This window comes from Dendronephthya gigantea, unplaced genomic scaffold (assembly GCF_004324835.1).
Source record: "Dendronephthya gigantea isolate DGI-Jeju-01 unplaced genomic scaffold, DenGig_1.0 000131F, whole genome shotgun sequence".
Lineage (NCBI taxonomy): Eukaryota > Metazoa > Cnidaria > Anthozoa > Malacalcyonacea > Nephtheidae > Dendronephthya > Dendronephthya gigantea.
Genome location: NW_021163141.1, coordinates 1 through 25232, shown reverse-complemented (window position 1 = coordinate 25232; position 25232 = coordinate 1). Strand labels below are relative to the sequence as shown.

General features: G+C 40.0%; 17 non-coding genes across 17 annotated transcripts; 6 read left to right on the top strand and 11 right to left on the bottom strand.

The window, feature by feature from the left end:
- Positions 1–358: 358 nt before the first annotated feature.
- Positions 359–440, bottom strand: Trnas-uga. Its single transcript has one exon. It is a non-coding gene; the product is annotated as a tRNA-Ser (tRNA).
- Positions 441–1082: 642 nt separating this feature from the next.
- On the bottom strand, positions 1083–1154 carry Trnap-ggg. Its single transcript has one exon. It is a non-coding gene; the product is annotated as a tRNA-Pro (tRNA).
- A 1435-nt stretch (positions 1155–2589) lies between these two features.
- On the bottom strand, positions 2590–2662 carry Trnat-cgu. The gene has a single exon. It is a non-coding gene; the product is annotated as a tRNA-Thr (tRNA).
- A 488-nt stretch (positions 2663–3150) lies between these two features.
- Trnap-cgg lies at positions 3151–3222 on the bottom strand. Its single transcript has one exon. It is a non-coding gene; the product is annotated as a tRNA-Pro (tRNA).
- A 431-nt stretch (positions 3223–3653) lies between these two features.
- On the bottom strand, positions 3654–3735 carry Trnas-aga. The gene has a single exon. It is a non-coding gene; the product is annotated as a tRNA-Ser (tRNA).
- Positions 3736–4382: 647 nt separating this feature from the next.
- Trnap-agg lies at positions 4383–4454 on the bottom strand. Its single transcript has one exon. It is a non-coding gene; the product is annotated as a tRNA-Pro (tRNA).
- Positions 4455–4712: 258 nt separating this feature from the next.
- Trnar-ccu lies at positions 4713–4785 on the top strand. Its single transcript has one exon. It is a non-coding gene; the product is annotated as a tRNA-Arg (tRNA).
- Positions 4786–9894: 5109 nt separating this feature from the next.
- On the top strand, positions 9895–9966 carry Trnap-agg. Its single transcript has one exon. It is a non-coding gene; the product is annotated as a tRNA-Pro (tRNA).
- A 234-nt stretch (positions 9967–10200) lies between these two features.
- On the top strand, positions 10201–10273 carry Trnat-ugu. The gene has a single exon. It is a non-coding gene; the product is annotated as a tRNA-Thr (tRNA).
- Positions 10274–11226: 953 nt separating this feature from the next.
- On the top strand, positions 11227–11298 carry Trnap-ugg. The gene has a single exon. It is a non-coding gene; the product is annotated as a tRNA-Pro (tRNA).
- Positions 11299–11813: 515 nt separating this feature from the next.
- On the top strand, positions 11814–11886 carry Trnat-cgu. The gene has a single exon. It is a non-coding gene; the product is annotated as a tRNA-Thr (tRNA).
- A 9370-nt stretch (positions 11887–21256) lies between these two features.
- On the top strand, positions 21257–21338 carry Trnas-uga. Its single transcript has one exon. It is a non-coding gene; the product is annotated as a tRNA-Ser (tRNA).
- A 229-nt stretch (positions 21339–21567) lies between these two features.
- On the bottom strand, positions 21568–21639 carry Trnap-ugg. The gene has a single exon. It is a non-coding gene; the product is annotated as a tRNA-Pro (tRNA).
- Positions 21640–22088: 449 nt separating this feature from the next.
- On the bottom strand, positions 22089–22161 carry Trnat-agu. Its single transcript has one exon. It is a non-coding gene; the product is annotated as a tRNA-Thr (tRNA).
- A 101-nt stretch (positions 22162–22262) lies between these two features.
- Trnat-cgu lies at positions 22263–22335 on the bottom strand. The gene has a single exon. It is a non-coding gene; the product is annotated as a tRNA-Thr (tRNA).
- Positions 22336–22843: 508 nt separating this feature from the next.
- Positions 22844–22915, bottom strand: Trnap-ugg. Its single transcript has one exon. It is a non-coding gene; the product is annotated as a tRNA-Pro (tRNA).
- A 394-nt stretch (positions 22916–23309) lies between these two features.
- Trnas-uga lies at positions 23310–23391 on the bottom strand. The gene has a single exon. It is a non-coding gene; the product is annotated as a tRNA-Ser (tRNA).
- Between the last annotated feature and the right edge of the window lie 1841 nt (positions 23392–25232).

Sequence of the window (25232 nt, the reverse complement as noted above, 5' to 3'; positions counted from 1 at the left end):
AGAGACTTCCGTTATATCGTGCGGAATACATCCCATTTTGCTGTTGAAAATTAGCCTATGAAGGAGCAATAATTTCTGAATAGGGGTCGCTTTGACAAGAGGTAATTTCGTTCTAGCCCAATCACCATGTTTATTTACATTTTTAGTTACCGAATCAGAATGCTAAATTTGAGCACTTGCGTTAAAAGGATATAATATTAACCATTTCACATCAAGTATTAAAAACTTTAACTACTTTAACTGCTGGTATTTCTTAAAGAAGGCAAAAAAAATTATGTCGTATATTTTGAAACGAAATTCCACCTGGTGGAAAACAATTTCTCTGTGTTATATGAACATCTTTCGGAATAAAAAGAGTCGTAGTCGGTAGGATTTGAACCTGCGCGGGAATATCCCAACAGATTTCAAGTCTGTCGCCTTAACCACTCGGCCACGACTACATATATAATTCCCTCAAAAATCGCTTTTTTCTCTTTACCACCGATAGCTTGGAACTTAGCTGTTGATCAATGGCTACTAATTCCGATTTCGAGCATGAGCGGTTTTGGTCATGGTTTTTTTTTTATTTCAGTTATTCTCTAAGGTATTATATATTACACGCTTTTTCATTTGAATTAGAATTTATATAAGATGAACCTACAAAAGAAGTTTCATTATTTACCATGCCCAAGTTTAAGGGTTAGGTAGTTGCCTATATGAACAAGCTTTGCTATTGGTTGATGATAACAATAGAAGACAATAAAACACAATGAATTATTATAGAAATTAAATACTTATTTAATTTAGGTGGAAAATGTGAAGAGCCCCTACAGAAATTCGAATTCTGGACCCCTGGTTTACAAGACCAGTGATCTAACCACTGAGCTAAAGAGGCACCCGTGAAAAACACTCCTGGACACTGTTGATATAATTGCATCGATGGAAAATCCGAGGTTGATACTTACATTAAGTTGAAAGAGTGCATCTAATGTTTGAACGAGAACACGTACCACATTTTTTTCTAAGGAAAATGCAACATAATTTATCGACCATCAGCAAATTGTTTTCAAAGGCTGTTCTCTTTCATGCGTGAAGGGCGAACAGGGCTTGCACGGAAATCGAACCCGTGACCTCTCGCACCCCACGCGAGAATCATACCACTAGACCAACAAGCCAAGTTCAGAACGCGGGAAGTTTTCTTTTTCGCATATTTCATCGCTCACAATAAAGACGATGTACAGGGTGTATCAAAAAAAAGGTAATCCAACTTCAACAAGCTATTGTACGTGAACTACTCAGTCTATGAGCGAATTGTTTTCACATTCGGAAAGATCAGGCTTTTAACTATCGGATGACATGTTTTTAATACCAAATGTTGAAAAAGTGAGCACATACGAGGCTGATAAAAAATGTTAGTCGCAATCGCATATTTTCACCTTTGAGCCTAATTAAAGCAGTGCATAACAAAAGAAAAAAACAATTAATCATGAACATGTCACAGCTTGCACTGGTTTTATGCCGCATTGCTTGGAATGTTCTCCTTATTCCTACTTAATATGCATATGCGGGTAGTTTATTCAAAAGCAAAAGTCCCAAAGAGAGTTAATTTTCAATGGTTTTAGTCCCAACTCTCAGAGGTGAAAATATGCGATTTCGACTAACAATTTTTATCAGCCTCCTATTTGCTCATTTTTTCACCATTTGGTATCAAAAACATGTCATTCGATAGTTAAAAGCATAACCTTTCGGAATGTGAAAAAAATTCGTTAATAGAATGAGTAGTTCACGTACAATAGCGCACCAAAGTTGGATTACCTTTTTTTTGATACACCCTGTATAGCATGCATGGAAAAATATAAAAATCTTTTCATGTCATATTTATTAGAAGCCAAGTTACTATGAGTGAAAAAAGACTTGTAGGAATCTTAAATCACTATAGTTACCCAGAACAGAGAAACGCAATGGTAGAAAATAGTACATAAGTTTGCAGATTATGAATTATTCCTCTTACACGGCTTTGTCTTGACCGTATCCACGTTCATCTTTGCTAACTGTCATGCTTCATATATCTTGTTTCTTCTCGTTTTACTTTCTTTGCACAAAGTTTATGAAACGCTTTTAGTTTTACAAAAATGTTTACGAAATGACAGTTAATATAAATTGCTGACGTTCTCATTGAAATACAAACTTTCTGACTTAGCCAATCAGAACGTTCGTTGATTACGAGAAGATACTCGCGCATGCGCATAACTCAAAAAACCACCCAACGTCGACCGTCCATGACAAAGAATTTCGACAACTTTGGATTCGCCTATGTTCTACCGGGTTCCGGGTGTAATTCCTAATCTCCGAGCGGAATTAGTACCCTCGCAGGCGCTCCGCGCCTGCTCGGGAATTAAGTTTAAGTGGAAAATGTGGAAACCCTCGTCAGAGATTCGAACTCTGGACCCCTGGTTTACTAGACCAGTGCTCTAACCACTGAGCTAAGAAGGCACCCAAAAAAAACATGCATGCGCAAATTGAAATGTAAACACATGTTTCAAAACACGTATTTAAGTCTTTTATTCACCCTCGTCATGACGAGGCATGCATACACCGTTAAAAAAATTGAGCCTTATCAGAGAGTTGAACTCCGGACCCCTGGTTTACGAGACCAGTGCTCTAACCACTGAGCTATTAAGGCAAACCCGCAATACTTTTGAAAAAGGTAAAATGAATCACCGGCGAAAAATAGTTAATATTCCTGCGAAGCTAAACCTAAAAAAGAAAATATTAGTATTAAAGTTTGGTCGATCAATTCAGTAGCTTTCACAAACACCGTCCATGAGATTATCCTGTAGACGATGGCAATGGTAATCAAATGGTGATATGGTAGTTGAAAATGTTACATGTTATAAAAAATATGCCACGCACTATAAAAAAGTCGCACGAATTCATTTTCCTGATGTTCAGTACTTGTATATGATGATTGACAAGTTCTTCCCGCATTGTTGACATGTTTACAACGTCTACATTTATGCATACTACATCTCCTCCTTGCATGTATATTGATAGGATTGATACTGCATGTGAAAAGTTTTATCGGGAGATTGCAACTTGAGTTCAACACTGCTTTTTTCTTGAAAGAAAGAAACTCAATCGCCGAAAAATTTCAAGTTTTGAGTGCAAACAGGGCTTGCACGGGAATCGAACCCGTGACCTCCCGCACCCGAAGCGAGAATCATACCACTAGACCAGCAAGCCACACCTGGGGAAATATTTCATTATCTTTTGGTAATTTAAAAAAATTGCGGTATATTACATGAAAAACTAAGCTGTAAGAGACTTCCGTTAATTCGTGCGGAAAACATCCTATTTTGCTTTTGAAAATTAGCCTATGAAGGAGCAATAATTTCTGAATAGGGGTCGCTTTGACAAGAGGTAATTTCGTTCTAGCCCAATCACCATGTTTATTTACATTTTTAGTAACCGAATCAGAATCCTAAATTTGAGCACTTGCGTTAAAAGGATGTAATATTAACCATTTCACATCAAGTATCAAAAATTTTAACTACTCTGACTGGTATTTTTTAAAAAATGCAAAAAAAATTATGTCGTATATTTTGAAACGAAATTCTACCTGATGGCAAACAATTTATCCGTGTTAAATGAACATCTTTCGGAATAACAAGAGTCGTAGTCGGCAGGATTTGAACCTGCGCGGGAATTTCCCAACAGATTTCTAGTCTGTCGCCTTAATCACTCGGCCACGACTACATAATTACTTCATTAATCGCCTATTTTACTTCGCCACTGATAGCTTGGAACTTAGCTGTTGATTTTACCACACATTTCACGTCGTGGGCACATTAATAGGTTCTCTGGAGTTGGTAAGCCTTCCCAACTGCTTTTAAATTGCCAGCCGAGTTTGGGAATTATAAGACTGAGAAAAAGTAAAGGGTCGCGTGGAACTCGCGGCGACAATTGGCGGAAGCTTTTATCACAGGAATTGATTATTGATAGAAATCAGGCAGTTCACAGATTGTGTAAACAGATCATGCATCGGTGATTGAGCATTGAGCAGCATATCCGAGATAGCAATTCAACTGCAATCAATGGCTACTAATTCCGATTTCGAGCATGAGCGGTTTTGGTCGTGGACGTCAAGTTTTTATTTCAGTTATTCTCTAAGGTATTATATATTACACGCTTTTTTACTTCAAATTAGAATTTATATAAGATGAGCCTACACAAGAAGTTTCATTATTTACTATGCCCGAGTTTAAGGGTTAGGTAGTTACCTATATGAACAAGCACGAGAACACGTACCACATTCAGTTTTTCTGAAAAAAATACAACATAATTATTGACCACCAGCAAATTATTGTCAAAGGCTGTTCTCTTTCAAGCGTGAGGGGCGAACTGGGCTTGCACGGGAATCGAACCCGAGACCTCTCGCACCCTAAGCGAGAATCATGCCACTAGACCAGCAAGCCAAGTGCAGGACACGGGAAGTGTTCTTTTTCGCATATTTCATCGCTCACAATAAAGACGATGTATAACATGAACGGAAAAATATAAAAATCTTTCATGTCATATTATTTATTACAAGCCAAGTTACTCTGAGTGAAATAAGACTTGTAGGAATCTTAAATCACTATAGTTACCCAGACCAGACAAACGCAATGGTAGAAAATAGACGATTATTGTAAATATTTGATTCCTTTAACCTTTTTCAAAAGTATTACTGGTTTGCCTTATTAGCTCAGTAGTTAGAGCACTGGTCTCCTAAACCAGGGGTCCGGAGTTCAACTCTCTGATAAGGCTTAATTTTTTTAACTGTGTACGGTGAGGGTGAGCAAAAGACTTGCTCATTCAAAACATGTGTTTACATTTCAATTTACGCATGGACGCCTTTTCTGGGTGCCTTTTTAGCTCAGTGGATAGAGCACTGGTCTAGTAAACCAGGGGTCCAGAGTTGGAATCCCTGACGGGGCTCTTCACATTTTGCACTTAAACTCAATAAGTATTTAATTTCTACAGGGTATCCGAAAAAAAAAAGAAAACTATTGAAATCACCCATAAGAATGCCATTGTTAGAGTTTGAATGCCTAAGCACTCTGTTGGGCCCACAAGTGTATAAATCGGGGTTGCCATAAACATTTTTATGCATACATATGATGCAGTCAAATTTGCTTGTTCGCAGAACTGATATTCATTAACAATATTTACAATTTACAAATATGGATAACATTATTTAAATGTGCAACTCAAGGACACGACCTTCGACATTTCCCCTTTCTCTAGCAACACAAAGCATTTAGAATTTTATAAGTTGCATTAAATCCCCACGGGCTGAAATTTGTGAACACGGCATTCAAATTTTAACAATGAGTGATTTCAAAAGTTTTCGTTTTTTTTGGGACACCCTGTAAAATAATTCATTGTGTTTTATTGTGTTCTATTGTTATCGTCAACCAATAGCAAAGCTTGTTTATATAGGTAACGTAACTACCCCTCAAACTTGGGCATGGTAAATAAATGAAACTTCTTGTGTAGCCTCATAGCCCAGCTACGCGGTAAAAATGTTTAGGACTGAATGAAACGAATTCCGTCGTTCTAGATTCTAGGGTTAAAACCTAGATTGTTATCGTGTTTACAATAATCGTCTATTTTCTACAATTGCGTTTGTCGGGTCCGAGTAGGTAACCCCCGATATAGCGCCAAATTCACGCAACGCGTGATCCCCACGCGGGCCGTCGAAAACTGTCGGATTTTCTCGAAGTTATGCCTGGTCTCCACGCAGGGTGAGAGTGTGAGGTTATTAAACCGTAATTAAGTACACAGTAAGGATTTGCGAGGGAAATATTTTATTTGTCAGGTAATACACGTTTAGTATGTCAACATTTTCATAGTATGTTTCTTTCCATAGCATTAGGATGTTTATTTTAAAAGTTCGTTTGTTGTGCGATGCTTCCCCACCGTTAGTTTATACTTTAATTTTTATATTATCGTACCACGATTGCCAAATATTTACATTGGTTTATAAGGGAACAGGTTTTTTTTTTTGTTTGTTATTACATTTGTCTCTCTCCAGCCATAACCCGTACGCTTCTACTTCAACTTTAGGACAATGTTGATATGCGTCGGCCGCCAAATGCTTCCCGCAGGTCTCCAGCCATACTAAATTTTTTATCAGTATTTGCGCTTTCAGGCATCCAAAACACTCCAAATTGATGGAGGGAATGTTCAGGTTTGCGAGGAGATCCTTCTCGTATCAAACATATTGTTTACAAAAGGTAATTAGTGTTGCGCTACGGTGTGCGCTACACGGTGTGCGCTACTCCCACGCGTGATGATGTGCGCACAAGTATTTGTTTACAAAACGGTAATTCCTGTCGCGCTACAATGTGCGTTACACCCACGCGTAGTTATGCGTGCGCTACGGAAATAATTACATTACACAGAGTATTTGTTTTCATATGACTACCGTATCATGATACAATATGGCTACCGTATCATGATACATGTCACGTTTGATTGCATTCGACCGAGTGCAGACGTGATTTCAGAGCTCCGTGATTTTTTTAAAGTGATAGAAAGATTTGTACTCTAAATTTGTTCTCAAGTGGCTGTAGAAAGACTCAATAATGTCAATTCATAATATAATCGATAAAGAATCTAGCAATTCTGTCGAATATGATTTATTTGCTACGAAGAAGAACAAACTAATTTGGGGAGGAACCCTTACGCAACTAAAGACGTTAATTGCGAGTGAATTTAAAGACGTCAATGCAAAGGATATTGTATGGAAGTCACCTGGCGGCGGTAGTTGGACATGCTTTTTAAACGGTAATTTATTATTAACCTAGTACAGTAAAAGTCAAACGATTTCCTTCGAAGGGAAAGCAGCTGACGCCATTAAAAGCCGTATTTCTGAAGTTATAAATGTACCTAAACCTTCCTTGTTTGGGGGTTGTTCGACATTGGAGTCGTCTGAGCAAGCGACACCTATTCGTCCCACGAATAATCCTTGTTGTGGTGGTTGTTCGTGTGAACTCGTTTTAGATGAACTCAGAGATATCAGGCTACAAATGGAGATTTTACAATCAAGGACTGATGCTCTACAAAGTTTGGAAAGCACAAAGAAAGTCTGTCTTTCGTTTAATGAATACCAGCAAGAGATATGTCGTTTAAGTCGAGAATTGACTGAAGAAAAAGATAAAAGAATTCAACTTGAATCGGATTTAGCTTCACTCTATGAGAAGCTTTTCTCCTTAGAGCGTGAAAATAAGCTGAGGACGGGCTTATTGGAAAACAAAGAAAATGTCATGCCTGATCAAACATCTTCGGTATCAACAATGACCTTGAATACACAACAAATTGCAAGTTGTTTAAATCCAATTCAAATTGAGACCCCTGATGACATCCCAGGGGCAAATACTGGCATACTATCAAAAACTATTAGCGCTTTCCCAAATATGTCTGATGGCGTGGATGCTCATACTTTACCCTGCTCTAATGTAGGAAGTTCAATCAAATACCTAAATGTTGTGAATTATTTTGCCCTGAACAAGTTCATTCGCTCTATGATACGGCTATGATGATGCGGAGGGCGAATGGCGCGATTCATCCGCTGTGTGACACACACCAAAGACCGACGAAGATGAAAGTTGTGAAGGATCTAAGTAAACGTAACTTTGGGAGACCGTTCTTTGTTTGCTGCGATCGTAAAAATCCGTGTAACGTTTGGCAATAGGGTGACAGATTAGAGCTCCCGAAACCGAAGTGTCAGCACGGGGTAAACTGCTGTGTGGGGGTTAAACGCCGGAAATAGTTGTATTAAAACAGATATAGATTTGCATTTTTAACATTTATTCATCTAACGATTAATTACAGCAATAAATTGTAATACATCAAAATCTCATTTCGTATTCCTTTTTGTTCGTTTTCCATGGATTCTTCAACAAACGCTCTATTAGTAAACCTTTTAAATCGTTTTCTTTATTTTACTATTCATCTTCAAACTTGTATTCGTTCAAAAGTCTTTTGATAAGAAACTTTCTCTTATCAATAGCAGCTTCTATTGCTTCTTCTGGATCAAAATCATCGTTTTCAACAAATGCATATTTTGTGTTCATTATTTTCTTATGTATCGGGTCTTTCTTTAGTTGTCTCATCCACAAAAGGCGCTCCATATAAATATTTTCTAATTCTTTCTGAAGGTTAGGCATGATGTTCGAGAAAGCTTTCCCTTTGGCAGAGTGCTCATCAAAACCACTGTTTACAAGGCTTTCTTGCATTTCTTCGAAAGCTCTATTACTTCTTTGCATTGCTTCTTCTATAAGCGGCATCCATGGGTCCATTTTTTCTTCAGATTCTGAGTCAGTCGTCGTCGCCGAACTTTCAGACTGCTGACTGGAAGTGGTCGAGACATCCTCTTGGAAATCTCCACCTTCGCTGTCATAGTCTGTTTGAGACATGTTTCTTTCTTGCTCTCGTAGTGGACAATACTCCCGTTCGTGTCTGCGCTGATTGTAACTGCGGCTGAAGTATCTTCCGCAAAATTGGCAGCTCATCCCCTTAGCACTAGCAGTGTGGAAATGCCTTGTTATCGAGCAGCAATGCAGTTTTATGAACAGATGAGCAACTGCTCATGAGCAGTTATGAGCATGTGCTCATAGGCCCGTTTGGGCCCTATATGGCCTTATATGGCACTATTACGCCCGATGGCCCGATTGCTGACTGGGCGTCCCAACCCGCGAATATGGACAAATATTCCATTAAACATCTACGCGGTACTTTAATTTCGTAGTCCAGTGCATGCACACAAACTAAAATGTTAACCATTCCTTATGTACTTTCCTCGTTTCCCCCGAGTTAGAGGTTCTTCGTTTACGACTAGGCTGCACATGCTTTAATTTTGCAGTGCTTAAGTAAACATTAAAGTTTCTCTCCATCTCTTCTTGGCGCTCTAATAAATTTTCCAGACACTCCACCATATTGAATTCCTTTGGTTCTTTACTCTGTCGAGATACACATATTCCTATCTTACTCCACTTTAACCATTTCTTGCGTTCCTCTGTGTCCATACCGTGTACTTGGTCGAGATGATTTGCTAACCTTGCTAAATTTGTACTACCACAGCCAAACACAGGGCAGTTCCTACGCGTGCGACCCATATTTAGATGATTGCTCAACAAATTCCTAATAATAATTGGCTCATTTTTTCGTGGGTCAGGTATTTTATTAGGCCCGTTTGGGCCCTATATGGCCTTATATGGCACTATTAGGCCCGATGGCCCGATTGCTGCATGACTGGGCGTCCTAACCCGAACAAGTGCGGGCTTATCAACGCAAACTCTTACTTACGGAAGACAAATTCAAACGATCTAAATAAGAAAACAGTGTAGTGCCCGGACAATATGTTTAGAATATTTGTAAAATTGTTCTACCTAATTATTTTGTTACAAGCGTTAATCCGTGTATTAATTTGGTTTATGGTCGTTTCGTACTCTTGTCATTTCGTACTTCTGCCGTTTCGTACCCAGGCCTGGTCGTTTCGTACCCAGACATGGTCGTTTCGTACCCAGACATGGTCGTTTCGTACCCAGACAAGGTCGTTTCGAACTTTACACATGAGGGACTTAATGAGCTAGCTTTGCAAAAACAAGAAGACGAATATATTTTATTTAAGCTCATTTCAACTGCCGAAAAATATATCCGTGATCTGTCCGTTTATTTTTTACTTATACAACTGAACACTAACTATTGACAAAAAGATCTTTGTACACCGGGTTACATTAAAGGATCCGCCTCACTTTTCCTTCAGAAACTAACTGAATGTTAAGCGTGTGTGTGAGCGATGTGAGCGAATGTGAAGCGAATGTGAGCGATGAAATATGCGAAAAAGAACACTTCCCGTGTCCTGCACTTGGCTTGCTGGTCTAGTGGTATGATTCTCGCTTAGGGTGCGAGAGGTCACGGGTTCGATTCCCGTGCAAGCCCTGTTCGCCCCTCACGCTTGAAAGGGAACAGCCTTTCACAACAATTAACTTGCTGATGGTCTATAATTACGTTGTATTTTCTTCAGAAAAAAATGTGGTACGTGTTCTCGTTCACACATTAGATGCACTCTCTCAACTTATAGTAAGTATCAACCTCGTACAAAAACTGATTGTGCGCTAGAATTTTGCATCAATGCAATTATATAAACAGTGTCCACGAATGTTTTTCACGGGTGCCTCTTTAGCCCAGTGGTTAGAGCACTGGTCTTGTAAACCAGGGGTCCAGAGTTCGAATCTCTTACGAGGCTCTTCACATTTTCCACCTAAACTCAATAAGTATTTAATTCCTATAAAATTTCATTGTGTTTCATTGTCTTCTATTGTTATCATCAACCAATAGCAAAGCTTGTTTATATTGGGAACTATCTAACCCTTAAACTTGGGCATGGTAAATTTTGAAACTTCTTGTGTAGGCTCATCTTATATAAATTCTAATTTGAAATAAAAAAGCGTGTAATATATAATACTTTAGAGAATAACTGAAATAAAAACTTAACGACATGACCAAAACCGCTCATGCTCGAAATCGGAATAAGTAGCCATTGATTGCAGTTGAATTGCGATCTCGGATATGCTACTGAATTCGAATGCTCAATCACTGATGCATGATCTGTTTACACGCCCTGTGAACTGCCTGATTTCTATCAATAATCAATTCCTATGATAAAAGCTTCCGCCAACCGTCACCGCGAGTTCCACGAGACCCTATAAGGCGACAGACTAGAAATCTGTTGGGAAATTCCCGCGCATGTTCAAATCCTGCCGACTACGTCTCTTGTTATTCCGAAAGATGTTCATATAACACGGAGAAATTGTTTGCCACCAGGTGGAATTTCGTTTCAAAATATACGACATAATTTTTTTCGCATTTTTTAGAAAATACCAGTCAGAGTAGTTAAAATTTTTAATGCTTGATGTGAAAGTGTTAATATTATACCCTTTTAACGCAACTGCTCAAATTTATGCATTCTGATTCGGTTACTAAAAATGTAAATAAACATGGTGATTGGACTAGAACGAAATTACCTCTTGTCAAAGCGATCTCTATTCAGAAATTTTGTCCTTCATAGGCTAATTTTCAACAGCAAAATGGGATGAATTCCGCACGAATTAACGGAAGTGTCTTAAACCTTAGTTTTTCATGTAATATACGGGAATTTTTTTAAATTACTGAAAGATAATGAAATATTTCTCCTGGTGTGGCTTGCTGGTCTAGTGGTATGATTCTCGCTTTGGGTGCGAGAGGTCACGGGTTCGATTCCCGTGCAAGCCCTGTTTGCCCTCAAAACTTGAAATTTTTCGGCGATTGAGTTTCTTTCTTTCAAGAAAAAAGCAGTGTTGAACTCAAGTTGCAATCTCCCGATATAACTTTTCACATGCAGTATCAATCCTATCAATATACATGCAAAGAGGAGATGTAGTATGCATAAATGTAGACGTTGTAAACATGTCAACAATGTGGGAAGACCTTGTCAATCATCATATACAAGTACTGAACATCAGGAAAATGAATTCGTGCGACTTTTTTATATTGCGTATCACATTTTTTATAACTCAAGAATAATTTGTAAAGGCTCAAAAATAACACTGTAACATTTTCAACTACCATATCACGGTATGATTACCATTACCATCGTCTACAGGATAATCTCATGCCCTTTCTGAAATCTACTGAATTGATCTACCAAACTTTAAAACTAATATTTTCCCTTTTGAGGTTTAGCTTGGCAGGAATAACTCTTTTTCGCCAGTAATTCATTTTACCTTTTTGAAATGTGTTGCGGGTTTGCCTTATTAGCTCAGTGGTTAGAGCACTGGTCTCGTAAACCAGGGGTCCGGAGTTCAACTATCTGATAAGGCTTAATTTTTTTAACTGTGTATGTTGAGGGTGAGTAAAAGACTTAAATACGTTTTTTGAAACATTTGTTTACATTTCAATTTGCGCATGCTTGTTTTTTGTGGGTGCCTCCTCAGCTCAGTGGTTAGAGCACTGGTCTAGTAAACCAGGGGTCCAGAGTTCGAATCTCTGACGAGGCTCTTCACATTTTCCACTTAAACTCAATAAGTATTTAATTTCTATAATAATTCATTGTGTTTTATTGCGTTCTATTGTTATCATCAACCAATAGCACCCCTCAAACTTTGTCATGGTAAATAATGAAACTTCTTGTGTAGGCTCATAGTTCAGCTACGCGGTAAAAATGTTTAGAACTGAATGAAGCCAATTCCGTCGTTCTAGATTCGAGGGTTAAAACCTAGATTGTTATCGTGTTTACAATAATCGTCTATTTTCTACCATTGCGTTTGTCTGGTCTGGGTAACTATAGTGATTTAAGATTCCTACAAGTCTTTTTTCACTCAGAGTAACTTGGCTTGTAATAAATATGACATGAAAAGATTTTTGCACAACTATAGAATACCCAGCAAGGTTAAGTATCAAGAACGCTGCCTACAAGCCTACGCGTCTACATGCATGCTTTGTTCAGTTTACCATAACACCTGGGGCCGGTTTTATGAAAGCCGGATAGCGTCTATCCACCGGATAGTGATTTTTTCAATCGCGTTAAAATCGCCCGATGTTTGCAATAACATTGTTTAAATCTTGGTATTTCTAAATGGATGATCCTCTTTAATAATTGTTGTTTCCAAAGCTGAATTCTATCGCTTTTCTAACATTTTTAGAAGGGTTGAAAAATCACTATCCGGTGGATATCGCTATTCGGCTTTCATACAACCGGCCCTTGTAAAATAGCTTTGTTAAATGTTTGATGAGCTTTTTTTTAGTTTAATTTCGTTTAAAATGAGATATAGGTCATCTCATTACCACACATCTAACTAATTAGGGTTAGGGTTAGGGTTAGGGTTAGGGAGTAGGGTTAGGGTTAGGATAATAACGTTGACATGAATCAAAGATAGTTAACAGTTACGTAATAGTTTTCGTAGTTGCATACATAATAGTTTTGTTCACATTTTCTCATAGTTTGTTAATTCGGTCTTTGGTAGTCACGTGGAAAAAGAACAAAGACAGCCGACGGTGTTGGAGCGAAAGATGGCTATACTACGAGTTGCAGGACCAGTTGTCACCCTAAGAGGTTTCAAACAAGCTACGAGCCGAAGACTGAGAACAACGGCGCCATCAGAGTTTCAAGAGGCGGTGGAAAGTCTTGAAGGAAGTGGGTAGGGTAAGGTTGTTTGTCTACGCACTGCATGATCTGCTTCGCAAACAATGTTTTTTATAAAGAGAAGCCCAGAATGTATTCCTGATGGTAACGACCTCTTTGGTTGCGAAGAATATCGAAGTCGTTTCAGTCAACCTTTGCATGGGAGTGTGAGTGAAGGGATGAAAAGATCTCTTATTGACAAAGGCTTCGTAGACGAAAATCTGTTTGAAAATTAAATTGAAAAATTTACTTATTATGTGTGTCGATCATATATCTTTTTACTGTGTTTTTTCAGTAATGTTATTTTTTGGGTTTTGTGTGTGGTTTCAAGGAGATATTTATTTAATTGAATTATTTGAATGCATTGTAATTTAAGAGTAAATGTATTGGACGCCGCTTTTCGTGGTCGACGTCGCACGCACATGGTTAATATTTGCTAGCTATTGGATTTTTATACAGTTTGATGTGAAGTAACGACAATAATGAAGAGGAAAAAATAAAATAAAATGGTCTTTGATGAAGTGTTATGTTTTTAGCTGTGTAGGCCAGTAGGCGTGTAGGCCAGTAGGCGTGTAGGCCAGTAGGCGTGTAGGCCAGTAGGCGTGTAGGCCAGTAGGGGAGTAGGCCAGTAGGCGAGTAGGCCAGTAGGCGTGTAGGCCAGTAGGGGAGTAGGCCAGTAGGCGTGTAGGCCAGTAGGCGTGTAGGCCAGTAGGCGTGTAGGCCAGTAGGCGTGTAGGCCAGTAGGCGTGTAGGCCAGTAGGCGTGTAGGCCAGTAGGCGTGTAGGCCAGTAGGCGAGTAGGCCAGGAGGCGTGTAGGCCAGTAGGCGTGTAGGCCAGTAGGCGTGTAGGCCAGTAGGCGTGTAGGCCAGTAGGCGAGTAGGCCAGTAGGCGTGTAGGCCAGTAGGCGTGTAGGCCAGTAGGCGTGTAGGCCAGTAGGCGTGTAGGCCAGTAGGCGTGTAGGCCAGTAGGGAGTAGGCCAGTAGGCGAGTAGGCCAGTAGGCGTGTAGGCCAGTAGGCGTGTAGGCCAGTAGGCGTGTAGGCCAGTAGGCGTGTAGGCCAGTAGGCGTGTAGGCCAGTAGGGGAGTAGGCCAGTAGGCGAGTAGGCCAGTAGGCGTGTAGGCCAGTAGGGGAGTAGGCCAGTAGGCGAGTAGGCCAGTAGGCGTGTAGGCCAGTAGGCGTGTAGGCCAGTAGGCGTGTAGGCCAGTAGGCGTGTAGGCCAGTAGGGGAGTAGGCCAGTAGGCGAGTAGGCCAGTAGGCGTGTAGGCCAGTAGGGGAGTAGGCCAGTAGGCGTGTAGGCCAGTAGGCGTGTAGGCCAGTAGGCGTGTAGGCCAGTAGGGGAGTAGGCCAGTAGGCGAGTAGGCCAGTAGGCGTGTAGGCCAGTAGGCGTGTAGGCCAGTAGGCGTGTAGGCCAGTAGGCGAATAGGCCAGGAGGCGTGTAGGCCAGTAGGCGTGTAGGCCAGTAGGCGTGTAGGCCAGTAGGCGTGTAGGCCAGTAGGCGAGTAGGCCAGTAGGCGTGTAGGCCAGTAGGCGTGTAGGCCAGTAGGCGTGTAGGCCAGTAGGCGTGTAGGCCAGTAGGCGTGTAGGCCAGTAGGGGAGTAGGCCAGTAGGCGAGTAGGCCAGTAGGCGTGTAGGCCAGTAGGCGTGTAGGCCAGTAGGCGTGTAGGCCAGTAGGCGTGTAGGCCAGTAGGCCAGTAGGCGTGTAGGCCAGTAGGCCAATGGGCGTGTAGGCCAATAGGCGAGAAGCTAAGTGTGTAGGGTTGCTGGCATACTCATTTTTATGCATGCATGTGATGCAGTAAAATTTGCTTGTTCGCAAAAAAGATATTTACTAACAATATTTACAATTTACAAATATGGATAACATTATTTAAATTAATGTGCATCTCAAGGACCATCTTCGCTTGAACAAAAGTACAACGTCAGAACTTTTTAAAATATTGTTTATTCGACGACTTAACCAAAAGACTACCCCGAATATATTATTCACAAACTGTTTTATAGACCTAATTTGAATACAAGCTACTAAATTAATTCATAATTAACTTGTAAGTTGTATAGATTCTATAAGTCCTAAAATTTGCTGCGTTACGCCTAATGAGTTTCTTTTTTTTATTTTTTTTTTATTTAAAAATGACTAGCCTAAATGTAGAAGAAAACTAAATACTTATTGTTCCTTCTTAACATTCTCCCCTCCTTGACAGGCTAAAGGCTGTCAACTTTTTGTCTCTACGTTTCTAATTTCTTAATCTCTAACGGTGCTAATTTCACGACTGGTCTAACCAAAGTTCCGTTTCCAACTTGAACTTTTGCCACTCTTACATGACCATCTTGTCCAGGGAACAGCTCAATAACTCGACCCAATGGCCAATGTCCGCGTGGCTGATCGGGAGATATAGCTAATACAACATCTCCGATTTCAAAGTCACGGTTCTTAGTTTTCCATTTCGGTCGTGCATTGAGCATGGGTGATGGGTAACCATTCGCGCATCCATCTTTTCCAAAAGTGGGTGATTAACTCTTGTACTTGTCTCCATCTTTGTCTTACATCATACACTGTCGTGGCAACACTTTTCAGTGCACTTTTACCTCCAGACCGACTATGGATAAAATGGTTAGGGGTAAGAGGCCTATTATCTTTCGGATTCGAAGTCTGATACGTCCGGGAATGCATCAGTGATTCGGCTCCTGCAAAGGCGGTCATCAGCTCTTCATCATTCACATCAGCGTTCCCAAGAATTTGGTAAATAGCCTTTTTTGCTGCTTTAATCATGATTTCGTGTACACCTCCAAAATAAGGGCCAATGGTGGGTTAAATTGCCACTTAATCCCTTTGTCGAGGGTCTTCTCCTGAATTTTCACCTTCTCCAATTGATCGACTAACTGCCGTAATTCTTGCTCTGCGCCGACAAAGTTTGTACCACGATCACTGATAATTTCACATGGGTAACTCGACGACTAGCCATTCTGGTTAAACACTTCAAAAAGCTATCTGTGTCCAAACCAAAAGCCATTTCAAGATGGACTGCACGGCTCAACAAACACGTAAAGAGACACAACTAACTTTTTTTTTCGTCTTCTTCCTCGCCCTTGGACTGTAATGAAAGGACCCCTGTAATCAATTGAAACGCGACTAAACGCTTGGAATGGCGGGAAAAATCTCGCTTTCGGCAATGGTGCCATCACTTGACTGGCCGCTTTTGTTCGTCGTCGCTTACACTCGCTACATTCGTTTTCTCAATCACGGATTACTTCTCGAGCGGCAATGATCCAAAATTTTGTGTACAAGTTTGCTAATGTATGATTAGTTCCTGTAATATGCTTACCAAGCTCATGATAATGTTTTACGATTAACTTCGTTACCCAACTTTTTCGGAAGAATAATAGGAAATCGATTGTCGTACGGAAGGAATTCTGCGTAACATAAACGACCATCACATCTTAGCAGCCCGTCATCATCTAAGTTTAGGCGTCAACTTGGATAACCGATTCTTCGTTGGAAGTTGTTTGTTGTTTCGGATAATGGCATATTCTTCGTTAAATTCTTTCCTTTGTGCATCACGGATAATATCTCGTTCAGCTTCTTCTACTTCTTCTGGGGTGAGTGGTCCCGTTTGCCGTATTTCAGGGTCACTTCGAATGTTGTTCACAAATCGCAACACCCAGGCTAGTGACCAGGCCAGGTGACTCAACCGCTTCCAATTAGGCAGTTTGTAGGGTCAAGTTTCCATGCTGCTCCAATTGAACGAAAATTGGGAACTCCTGTCGTTTGCAATGAGACGCAAGTCGTCTTTTTCTCAGCTACAAGTTCGTTGCCTTCTTTAATTATCTTCCTAGGCCATTCTTGCTCATTCAATTTCAGAAACGTTGGGCCTTGCCACCATAACTCGCTTTCTTTTAATTCTTGCACTTTTACACCTCGAGAACACAAATCGGCTGGATTATCTTTGGTATGAACGTACTGCCACTGCTCAGGATTTTTTTGACTCTGAATCTCGCCAATTCTGTTAGCCACAAAAGATCGAAACTGTCTTCCTTTACCTGGTATCCAATAGAGAACAAAATCGTGCTTCCGATAAGGGCATACCAAGTGAACGTGTTATGGTATAGTCAAGCGAAGCCCAAGAACCGCGGCCAGTAACTCCAACCGAGGAATACTGATTGGTGTGAGAGGAGATACTCGTGTCTTCGAAGCTATAATAGTGACTTTTACACTTTCGGATTTTTCACTGTAAGCAATTCTAAAGTAACTGACGGCTCCATAGGCATCATTCGACGCGCCAACGAAGGTAAGGATCATCACTGACTTTGCATGAAGTGAATCTTGAAGACTTCGAGGTACAGTGATCGTTTGGAGGAATTCGAGTTCGGCGAACCAGGCTGTGATTCTGCTGTAGACGTCTGCATCAATGGCATCATCCCAGCTCAATCTCTTAGACCACAACTCTTGGAGAATAATTTTCACTCGAACGATGAAGGGAGAAAGAAATCCCAAGGGATCAAAGATCGTCGCCACTTTACTTAGGATCGTCCTTTTTGTAAGTGGAGTCATTGGTCGATTTGACATTCGGAAGGAGAAAACATCGGACGACGCCAACCACAACACGCCCAAGGTTTTAGTTGAAGGGAGATTATGCCGTTCCAAATCGACCTCAACGGCACGATGCTCTTTTGGAATAATTTCGAGCACAGCTGGTGAATTAGATTGCCACTTTCGCGGTTGCATTCCGGCTCTTCCGCACAGATCAATAAGCTGTCGATACAACTCAATAGCAGTTTCCTCAGTCTTGACAGAGTCCAATGAGCCATCCATATAGGTAGATTTTTTCACTGTCTCGGCAGCAAGTGGAAACTTCTTTTTGTGGATTTCAGCATTCTCTTGAGATACGAATTGGGCTCTGAACGGAGCAGATGCGTCTCTAAAAACTGTCCTTTCAAATTCATATACCTCGGGTTTTCTTTGTGTCTCTAAATTCCTCCAAAGAAAGCGAAAAAAAGAGCGATTCTCCGGAGGAATACGGATTTGTAAATACATTTCTTTGATGTCGGACACCAAAGCGACAGGATACCGACGAAAGCGCATGAGAACGTCAAATAAGTCATTCTGTAACTTAGGACCAGGCAAGATTTGATCGTTTAACAAAGTTCCTCGATATTTAGCACTTGCATCAAAGACAATCCGTGTTTTCGTCGTTGCCTTGTCGGGTCGGATCACTGGGAAGTGAAAAAGGTACCACACCTTTCCTTCTGATATTATTTCTTCTGATATTTCTACTCTGCGAATGTATCCTTTCTGCTGATAGGGTGGCATATTTCGCAACTCATCTAAGTAATTTTGTATCTGTCGTCTGTCACCACCAAATTTCCTCCTTAATGTCCTTTTTGCTTCCTCGTACGCTTCGTCTGAAAACCCCAATCTGGCTATCGCTTCCTCAGCTTTGCCTTCGAGACACGATTTCAATCGGATCATCTTATATTTTGAAGGCTCGTCAGAATCGTCGACTATGGTTGAAAATGCCGCCCAGAAATATTCAAACTTGGTTTTGTCCCCACAAAATTTCGGTATTTTCACACGCTCCATTTTACGATCAGTTACACCATACGATTCTGTACTCGTTATGGTTCTGGTATCACCACCTGGAAGCCGATCAGATATAGGGAAGTGTTCGTCTCTTTTCGAAAATATTTGATTAAGGTTATCATCGTATCTTAACTGCTATATTCTTGCATGAGACTTTCATCTAGTGCTCTTGCACGCGTCTGATCTGGGCAGGATTCTACAACGTCGGCTTGATTTTTCCGTCTTTTCTCGTTTCGAAATTCTGATGATCTGATCTCATCTCGCTTTTCTCTATCCAATAATTCTACTGTTGTTGCTCTTCTAAACGTCGTAGCTAAGAAGGCTTTAACGGTGGCCACATCCCGATCATTACGGCATCGAGTTCGACCTGAGTCTTGATAACATTTCCCTCGTCACCGGCTTTTTGATACTTGATATTAAACTTTCGATTACCTCCAACGTTTCAAACTTTTTGTCAACACACTTCTCTAAACCGCCTAACAAGGATTCTTGATCGGCGTCATCTGCCATTAAGCGAACAAGACGTGTTTATAAATTTGTCAATTGGGTCTTGTTTGTTCGCTTTTGTTTTTTCAAACGTTCTGCTTCGCCTCCGACTACGGCTGTTTGCTCTTCTCCGGTTGATGACATTGAGACGGATTCCGAACCATTATCATCTTCTGCTGTCTTTAACATCGTAATCTAAACTTTTTCTTTAACTTAAAGAAACCATTTCCTGCTACCAATTTTGTTCGCTTGAACAAAAGTACAACGTCAAACTTTTTAAAATATTGTTTATTCGACGACTTAACCAAAAGACTACCCCGAATATATTATTCACAAACTGTTTTATAGACCTAATTTGAATACAATTACAAGCTACTAAATTAATTCATAATTAACTTTAAATTGTATAGATTCTATCAGTTCTAAAATTTGCTGCGTTACGCCTAATGAGTTTCTTTTTTTATTTTATTTTTTTTTAAAAATGACTAGCCTAAATGTAGAGAAAACTAAATACTTATTGTTCCTTCTTAACAGACCATGACCTTCGACATGTCCCCTTTCTCTAGCAACACAAGCATTTAGCATTTTATAAGTTGAATTAAATCCCCACGGGCTGAAATTCGTGAAACGGCATTCAAATTTTAACAATGAGTGATTTCAATAGTTTTCGTTCTTTTTGGGACACACTGTATGTTTCTCAACCAATAGCAAAGCTTGTTCATATAGGTAACTACCTAACCCTTAAACTTGGGCATGGTAAATAATGAAACTTCTTGTGTAGGCTCATCTTATATAATTCTATTACTCCGGCGTCAGCGACGGAGTTGAAAATTCGCCCCGGTTTTGTTTTGTTGTTTTTTTTTTATTTTTCGTCGTCGCAAGTCTGAGATTCGATTTCGCTCGCATGATACGTAATTCCTCCATGAGCAACAAATAAACCGTTCTTTTCATGCTTTTCGACTAAGTTTAGATTGAATTGGGGTAAGAATATTCAATACATGTTGATTCTGGTCGTATTTTAAAATTCGCTGCTATTTTGCCGTTTACAAGACGATGTGGTCGTGTATGGGCAGCCTCGTACCCAGGCGCTTTATTAGTAAAATATATAACGTTGCATTCAGGTCTTATATAGAGGTCAGCAGAAAAAAAGCAAGCGAGCAGGGTGCTGGCAAAACCACCCCAAGCATCCTCGCGCGCTCGCGTTTTTTTCAGCTGACCTCAATACAATAACTGAACGCAACATTATTTTTACTATTAAAGCGCCTGGGTACGAGGCTGGCGTTGACACGTCGTAGTTTGCACAGGATTAAAGATTTAATGTAACTATATAAGCGCGAATTCCAAAGGCAAAGTGTAAGACAAAGCGAATGTATATCATGCGGTTTATTTACATGTTTGAACAATTGAACTTCTATGCTTTTTAAAGTACGATGTGCTTCTGAATTTCGCGATCGAACATTTATAGGTTCGCAAGGCATCTAAATGCGAATATGATTATGAACGGTATTGTTTATGTTCAGAAGCTCTATATAAAGACTGGCACAGGCGTCTTGTTTGAAATAAAAAACCGTGTAATATATGATACCTTAAGAATAACTGAAATAAAACTTAACGTCCACGACCAAAACCACTCAGGCTCGAAATCGGAATTAGTATAGCCATTGATTGCAGTTGAATTCCTATCTCGGATATGCTGCTGAATGCTCAATCACTGATGCAGGATCTGTTACACGCCCTTTGAACTGCCTGATTTCTATCAATAATCAATTCCCATGATAAAGCTTCCGCCAACCGTCACCGCGAGTTCCACGAGACCTTTCACTTTTTTCTCAGTCTTATTATAATTACCGAACTCGGCTGGCGAATGAAAAGCAGTTGGGAAGGCATACCAATTCCAGAGAACCTATTAATGTGCCCACGATGTAAAATGTGCATGTTGTAAAATCAACAGCTAAGTTCCAAGCTATCAGTGGTAAAGCAAAATAAGCGATTAATGAGGCAATTATGTAGTCGTGGCCGAGTGGTTAAGGCGACAGACTTGAAATCTGTTGAGATATTCCCGCGCAGGTTCAAATCCTGCCGACTAAGACCCTTGTTATTCCGAAAGATCTTCATATAACACGGAAATCAAATGCAAAATCCTAGCGTACAATTTTCAGTTGTACGAGGTTGATACTTACATTAAGTTGAGAGAGTGCATCTAATGTTTGAACGAGAACACGAACCACATTTTTTTCTGAAGAGAATACAACATAATTATAGACCATCAGCAAATTGTTGTCAAGGGCTGTTCTCTTTCAAGCGTGAGGGGCGAACAGGGCTTGCACGGGAATCGAACCCGTGACCTTTCGCACCCAAAGCAAGAATCATATCACTAGACCAGCAAGCCAAGTGCAGAACACGGGAAGTGTTCTTTTTCGCATATTTCATCGCTCACAATAAAGACAATATATAGCATGCTTGGAAAAATATAAAAATCTTTTCATGTCATATTTATTACAAGCCAAGTTACTTAGAGTGAAAAAAGACTTGTAGGAATCTTAAATCACTATAGTTACCCAGACCAGGCAAACGCAATGGTAGAAAATAGACGATTATTGTAAACACGATAACAATCTAGGTTTTAACCTTAGAATCTAGAACGACGGAATTGGCTTCATTCAGTTCTAAACATTTTTACCGCGTAGCTGAACTATAAGCCTACAAAAGAAGTTTCATTATTTACCATGACAAAGTTTGAGGGGTGCTATTGGTTGATGATAACAATAGAACGCAATAAAACACAATGAATTATTATAGAAATTAAATACTTATTGAGTTTAAGTGGAAAATGTGAAGAGCCTCGTCAGAGATTCGAACTCTGGACCCCTGGTTTACTAGACCAGTGCTCTAACCACTGAGCTAAGGAGGCACCCACAAAAAACATGCATGCGCAAATTGAAATGTAAACAAATGTTTCAAAAAACGTATTTAAGTCTTTTACTCCCTCAACATACACAGTTAAAAAAATTAAGCCTTATCAGAGAGTTGAACTCCGGACCCCTGGTTTACGAGACCAGTGCTCTAACCACTGAGCTAATAAGGCAGACCCGTAACACATCTCAAAAAGGTAAAATGAATTACCGGCGAAAAAGAGTTATTCCTGCCAAGCTAAACCTAAAAAGGCAAAATATTAGTTTTAAAGTTTGGTGGATCAATTCAGTAGCTTTCAGAAAGGGCATGAGATCCTGTAGACGATGAAAATGGTAATCATTCCGTGATATGGTAGTTGAAAATGTTACAGTGTTATTTTTGAGCCTTTACAAATTATTCTTGAGTTATAAAAAATGTGATACGCAATATAATAAAGTCGAACGAATTCATTTTGCTGATGTTCAGTACTTGTATATGATGATTGACAAGGTCTTCATTGTTGACATGTTGACAACGTCTACATTTATGCATACTACATCTCCTCCTTGCATGTATATTGATAGGATTGATACGGCATGTGAAAAGTTTTATCGGGAGATTGCAACTTGAGTTCAACACTGCTTTTTTCTTGAAAGAAAGAAACTCAATCGCGGAAAAATTTCAAGTTTTGAGTGCAAACAGGGCTTGCACGGGAATCGAACCCGTGACCTCTCGCACCCAAAGCGAGAATCATACCACTAGACCAGCAAGCCACACCTGGGGAAATGTTTCATTATCTTTTGGTAATTTAAAAAATTCCGGTATATTACATGAAAAACTAAGCTGTAAGAGACTTCCGTTAATTCGTGCGGAAAACATCCCATTTTGCTGTTGAAAATTAGCCTATGAAGGAGCAATAATTTCTGAATAGAGATCGCTTTGATACGAGGTAATTTCGTTCTAGCCCAATCACCATGTTTATTTACATGTTCAGTAACCGAATCAGAACGATTTCACATCAAGTATTAAAAATTTAATTTTAACTACTCTGACTGGTATTTTCTAAAAAAGGCAAAAAAAATTATGTCGTATATTTTGAAACGAAATTCCACCTGGTGGCAAACAATTTCTCCGTGTTATATAAACATCTTTCGGAATAACAAGAGTCGTAGTCGGCAGGATTTGAACCTGCGCGGGAATATCCCAACAGATTTCAAGTCTGTCGCCTTAACCACTCGGCCACGACTACATATAAAATTGCGTCAAAAATTGCTTATTTTTCTTTACCACTGATGGCTTGGAACTTAGCTGTTAATTTTACCACACATTTTACGTCGTGGGCACATTAATAGGTTATCTTGAATTGGTATGCTTTCCCAACTGCTTTTCATTCGCCAGTCGAGTTCGGTAATTATAATGACTGAGAAAAAAGTGAAAGGTCTCGTGGAACTCGCGGTGACGGTTGGCGGAAGCTTTTATCATAGGAATTGATTATTGATAGAAATCAGTCAGTTCACAGGGCGTGTAAACAGATAATGCATCGGTGATTGAGCATTCAGCAGCATATCCGAGATAGCAATTCAACTGCAATCAATGGCTACTAATTCCGATTTCGAGCATGAGCGGTTTTGCCTTTGGTCATGGACGTTAAGTTTTTATCTCAGTTATTTTCTAAGGCATTATATATTACACGCTTTTTTATTTCAAATTAGAATTTATATAAGATGAACATTCCACATTATGTTGCAGCGCTATGACACGATTCTGCCCGAAAACTTCATTGAGGCGATCTCGAACTGCAACCAGACGATGTACTGGAGCGCCGTCCTGCGCCCACCAGAGCCCTCGAAACATTCCTTCCCAATGTTGATTGTTGAAATGAATGGCAAGTTGAGGAAAAGCGAATTCATTGAGCTTCTGAAGATATGCAAGGCCGTCCACATTTTGGTCAAAAAAGTAAGGGCCTAAAATCACGCCATTACCGCAAAGTGCTGCCCAGATAGTAAGCTTTACACGGGAATTCCTGCGTTCGAAGTTAAATACCGGTGGTTGTCCCTTCGGTGCATATTCGCGCACGTTGTGGGAGTTAACTTCTCCATTCATTGCAAATCCTGCTTCGTCTCCAATAATGATGCTCTGCAAAAAGTTTTGGTTTCGACAGCGTTCATTAAACCATTGCGCATAGCGTAGTCGACGTGGCATGTCGTCTGGCAATAGCTCATGCCGTACGTGCATTCTGTAAGGATGCCATCGTAAATCTAATCTTGTAATCTTGTTAAAGGTTGATTTTGAAACTTCAACAGGATTACGACGAGAGCTAACACCTCGTGGGGTTTCCTCTAGCAAAGCTCTGAGACTCACAGCTGCAACGTTCGCTTCTGCAACGTTCGCTTCACTTCGACCAGTCTTTCGCCTGCCTGAATATCCCTTGTTGCGGTTTAAGCTTGTTCCCGTGTTTTGATACTTACGAACGTTTCTTCTAATTGTCTTTTTACAAGGGGGATTCCGAGTGGGAAATTCGACTCTAAACCTGTTTTGCACTTCGGTTACGCTTTGGGTTAACGTGTAATTTGTTACGATAAATACTCGCTGCTGTGATGTCAGTTGAACCATTTTAAGGCATTCTTACTGGAATTAGTAATCAATTTGTAATTTCAAATTTTTGTGTTGCTGTTCGGTTTAGAAACTATTTTAAATTCCCAGAGGTATAATACCGTGGGTTCAACAAAAGATGAGTAATTTGTATAGGGGGAAATTTTTTTGGGACACCCTGTACATTCGGGGTAGTCTTTTGGTTAAGTCGTCGAATAAAAAATATTTTAAAAAGTTCTGACGTTTTACTTTTGTTCAAGCGAACAAAATTGGTAGCAGGAAATGGTTTCTTTAGATAAAGAAAGTTTATAACGATGCTAAAGACAGCAGAAGATGATAATGGTTCGGAATCCGTGTCACTGTCATCAACCGGAGAAGAGCAAACAGCCGCAGTCGGAGACGAAGCAGAACGTTTGAAAAAACAAAAGCGAACAAACAAGACCCAATTGACGAAGTTATACACACGTCTTGTTCGCTTAATGGCAGAGGACGCCGATC